Source organism: Benincasa hispida, unplaced genomic scaffold (assembly GCF_027475165.1).
Source record: "Benincasa hispida cultivar pf3 unplaced genomic scaffold, pf3_genome.v1.1 HicScf1340, whole genome shotgun sequence".
Taxonomy (NCBI): domain Eukaryota; kingdom Viridiplantae; phylum Streptophyta; class Magnoliopsida; order Cucurbitales; family Cucurbitaceae; genus Benincasa; species Benincasa hispida.
In genome coordinates this window covers 42,990-48,117 of record NW_028325677.1, presented here as the reverse complement: position 1 = coordinate 48,117, position 5,128 = coordinate 42,990, and the positions used below count along the sequence as shown (strand labels likewise).

General features: G+C 29.4%; 1 long non-coding RNA gene across 1 annotated transcript; it reads left to right on the top strand.

The window, feature by feature from the left end:
* The first annotated feature begins 1,079 nt into the window (after positions 1-1,079).
* LOC150031272 (uncharacterized) lies at positions 1,080-1,877 on the top strand. Its single transcript, XR_016525999.1, has 2 exons — positions 1,080-1,247; positions 1,324-1,877. It is a non-coding gene; the product is annotated as an uncharacterized LOC150031272 (long non-coding RNA).
* Positions 1,878-5,128: the final 3,251 nt, after the last annotated feature.

Genomic DNA, 5,128 nt, shown 5'->3' with positions numbered 1-5,128 from the left:
TAGACTCAATTGTGGATGGACTCCTATTAGGGATATAATCATTGGTATATCTGTTGATACATAGTAAATTTTCTTTTGCATTGAGCTATATCTATTGAAACTTTGGGATTTATTGCTATATTTGTAGCTGCATCGTTCTTTTATTTTTAGGTTTTTTTTTTTTTTTTAATTCGCTCTGTTGAAAGGTGAAATTGGATGAATATAAGCATATCAAAGTGAAAAAAAAATATATAATATGTATGGTAAAGGAAATGACATGGGTTCGTTAAATGAATATAAACTTCATGTACTTGATAATGTATGGATAGTTCATATCCAATAGTTTTTCCTTTTTATTTTTAGATAATTCATTTTTAACTTTTACTTCAAATATATTTTTAATTAAATAAAATAGGTTCTATTCATATTTTTATTTTAATAAAATAAAGAGAATCATGAAAAAAGCATCCATCAATGTTTCAACTTTAAAAATAAAATGACATAGAGAGATAGGGGAGAGAGGGGAGAGTGAGACCAATGGGCAGAACGACAATAATCTAATGCTCAAGGGTCAAAATAATTTTACGGGTCAATATATGCCCACGACCATGAGGGATTTGGGGATAATATTTTTTAGGAATAAAACGTATTGGAATCATATAATACAATTTTATATTCTACTTTTTGAATGTTATCAAAGTAAATAGAGAAAAGTGATATTTATATTGTTGGATGATGTTAGTGACTAAATTTTATATAACATCGATACATTTCTAGATGAATACATAAGTATATTTTGATTAATTATGCTATCTACCAAATTTATATTTGCGGAATAAGTGAATCTAAAACATAATTTGAATTACCTACCAAATAGACCCTTATTTATTACCGCTCTTAAAGTACTACCCATTGTAAGTAACTTAAAATATAAAAAAATTTAAAAGTAAATTAAATAGATATAAAAAAATGAGACATTAAGGATAAGAGAAAGGATAAGGGATACAAAAAGTTATAAGATAAGAGAGAAAGGATAAGGGATACAAAAAATTCTTACTTTTAGAAAGGTCTAAAATACCCTTATGTGCGAATATAAAAGAGTAGTGGAATTACTTATTCTCACATCTCTCCTCCAAAGTCCAATCCTTTTAGTGGTAAACCAAAGAGAAAACAATGAGCACACAACTTTTGGTATTTCCGAGAGCTCTCACAATAGGGTGGAGTGATAACGAGCAATACTGGAAATGGAACAAGAAGGTCTATTGCGGGTATAATCTTAAACCCAAATTTTATTTGCCTTTACTCAATGTAATCTCTCTCATTATGGTGTTAAAAAATTTGCAGTTATACAATCGAAGAAGCAGAGCTTCTTCGTGTATCTTGGTTTGATTGTTTCTTGGATCTGAGTTCTTCTAATTTCACACCAAATACTTTGTACACAGTAAATATTGAGGTGAAGTTGACAGATGATTCCTATGGATGGGATCGTCCTGTGATCAAGAAAATCGTGTTGCCAGATGGGACTGTGATAGAGTCTGAAGAAATACTACAGGGTAGGCCAAAAAACGTGTGGTTCAATATCTTGATAGGAAAGTTTAAACTTGACCAAAGTGGGTTGGTCCGATTTCAGTTGTCTCAAACTGATACAAATTGGAAGTCGGGGATTATCATAAAAGCCCTTGTGGTGGAAACATAAAAATGAGCATGAGAACAATATGTTAAGAGATAAATATAAAGTAATAGAATGAAATGATAAATAATAGATCCTTTTACTTACAAGTAAGAAGGGTAAAACACTTTGTGTTTTAGTTATATGATAAACGTTGAATATTATGTAATACCATGTGAAAAGATAAATAATACAACCTTTTGCGTACTAGCAATAAGGTTAGTTTAAACACTGTAGTATGATTTTCAATCAAATATGTATTGTAAATCAATAGAAAGATCTAAGTGAATCATGTTGTTATCATCTGAACATACATAAGTTCTTGTCATCTGCATGTATGGAAGAAACAAAAATTACTAAAATAGTAATAATTTGGTTGTTATTAATCCATTAAAATAAACTAAGGAAGAAGGAGGAGTTATTGGAGAAGACAACCGTCATCTTCTGGTAATTGATTGTATAAGAGTACTTTCCTCTTGCAATGGATTGATTTTACCCTTGTCCTGGTTGTTTGATCAACATTCTTATACAAAGTTGTGTTGTAAAAAAAATCAATCAACAGCCATGATCATCATATTTTTTTTTGTTATTCAACACGAAAACAAAATTTTCAATGATAATTCAAAATAGTGAGTAAATTCATAGACGTAGATAGTAAGATATTCTTAATCAACATCTTAAAATTATCAAGTACAATTATAACATGCATTTATCTCGAAAATTACTCGAACTTTTGCTATAACATTGATCGGCAGAATTTTTTGTCTAATTTTATATCAAATAGTTTAACCATTTCTATCTAATATATAGTTGTTGTAGCACATGTCGAGTTCAGAGAAAATCTTAAATTGTCTACAACCTCAAGTAACTAAGGAGAGGTTATGAGATTGATTTGTTTGATTGTAGAAAATTAAATTGCAAGAAAAATAAAGAAAGTGTGAATTCAAATGATTAAACGGTCTAGCCTAGACGTTTGAGTTATTTCCTACGTTGCAACTTGATCATATGTTCATCAAATTAATTTCTATATTGTCTAAGCTAGCCAACTTACCTATAAAACTAGCTAAGAGTCCAAATTATCAAATTAATCAATTTAATTAGATGAAATGTATTGTAATTAGTTGAACTCACTACGCTAAGATTAAGCAAATACGCTAATGTAAATATTAAATTTACAATAGCCTAAGTCAATATTCAACATGATTTTTCCTAAGTTGATTAGACCGTTATTCACTATCATACACAATAGTGCACACTGCTAATATAATCTTTTACTACCTTCGATCAAATTACAATGATATGTCACATATTATAATTTAATCTCTAGTTATCGATTACATAATCCCAACAAGTTTATCAGACATTCTTGAGAATACATAGTCATAAACATTGAAGATAGTAAAAGAATCCAAAGACAATATGTGAAATTATAATTAAACGATCTAAATCTCATAAGTCTAAAAAGAATGGGGAGAATCACTCTACGCCTAAGCTAGAATTACCTCCTTAGCCCATAATTGATATAAATACCTCCTTAGCCTAAATGAACGAGAAGAAACACATACAATCCAAAGCTAACTTACACATCCTTCTCCTTTGAGAATAATATAAACAAACAATATTAATTAATCGATCTAAATCTCGGCCAAACAATATCATTTCTCAACAATCAATGTATATTATTTTATTATGTAGATATATTCTCTTAAAGTAATTGCAATAGATAGTGTTTTTAGGGTTAATAATTAAGTGTATTTTAACACATTTTTAAAAAAATGCAAACATAGCAAAATGTATCAATGATAAACTCTATTGTTAATAGACTCCTATTAGCGATTAGCATATCAATAGTAGACTCCAAGAATTAGACCTAAATATTTTTATATCTTTTTTTTTTTTTCGTTTGGCTATATTTGTTGATACTTTGGTATTCATGGTCATATTTAAGTATATAGTAGTATTTTTTTTTTTAAAAAAAATAAAAACATAGCAAACTGTCTTAATCATAGACTCAATTGTTGATGGACTCCTATTAGGGATATAGTCTATCATTGGTATATCTTTTGATACATAGCAAAATTTCTTCTGCATTGAGCTATATCTATCGACACCTTGAGATTTATTGCTATATTTCTAGCTGCATCATTCTTTTATCATTAGTTTTTTTTTTTTTATTCGTAACAAATGGAAATCACAAAAAATGTTGAAAGGTGAAATTGAATGAATATAAGCATATCAAAGTGAAAAAATATATATAATATGTATGGTAAAGGAAATGACATGGGTTTGTAAAGTGAATATAAACTTCACGTACTTGATAATGTATGAACAGTTCATATCCAATAGTTTTTCCTTTTAATTTTTAGACAATTCTTTCTTAACTTTTACCCCAAATATCTTTTTAATTAAATAAAATAGGTTCCATTCAGCTCCTTTTTTTTAATAAAATAAAGGGAATCATGAAAAAAGCATCCATCAATGTTTCAACTTTAAAAATAAAATGACATATAGAGATATGGGAAAGAGGGGAGGGTGAGACCAACGGGCAAAACGACAATAATCTAGTACTCAAAGGTCAAAACAGTTTAATGGATCAATATATGCCCACGACCAGGAGATTTTTGGGGATAAGATTTTTGGAGAATCAAACGTATAGGAATCATATAATGCAATTTTATATTCTACTTTTGAATGTTATCAAAGTAAATAGAGATAAATGATATTTATATTTGTTGGATGATGTTAGTGAATAAATTTTTGTTGTTCTAACTAAAGAGAGGCAAATGAGAAAAATGTAAAGTGTGTATCTCATTCTAGAAAACTCCATATAAATACATATCTTGAATCTAAAAATAGATTCCACAAGGTTAGCAATTAATCCCATTAACTCCACAAGAATAGGAACTTAGACTTGACTACAACTAATAATAACTTCAACTATTTCCTAGAAACTAGGAATTTACTAGACCAATTCAAAAACTAATTTGCAATTTTGAGTTATTAACATTCTCCTCCTAACTCAAATACTGCAAACACCTAACTTGCTCCTAATAGCTTGAAAACGACTCACACAAAACTCAAGTTCAGCAAATGATCATCCATATTGTTGTACAATGCCCTAGGAGCTTGCTTAAACCCATAGAGAGCCTTTTTCAACAAATAAACCTTCTGTTCTTGTCTTGGTATGATGAATCCGTCTGGTTGCTTAATATATATCTCTTCTTCTAACACTCCATTTAGGAATGTTGACTTCACATCTAGTTGATACACCTTTTATCTATGTTGGACTGACACAGCCAATAGCAACCTGATTATGTCCATTTTTGCAACTGGTGCAAAAGTCCAAGAAAAATCAATTCCTCGGACATGTGCATACCCTTTTTGATGAAAATTCCCCAACCTTTTGTGCCATTACTCAGTGTCATTTACTTGATACTTGAAAGCTATCTGCTCCTTCTCGAGTGGATCCAACGAGAAGCT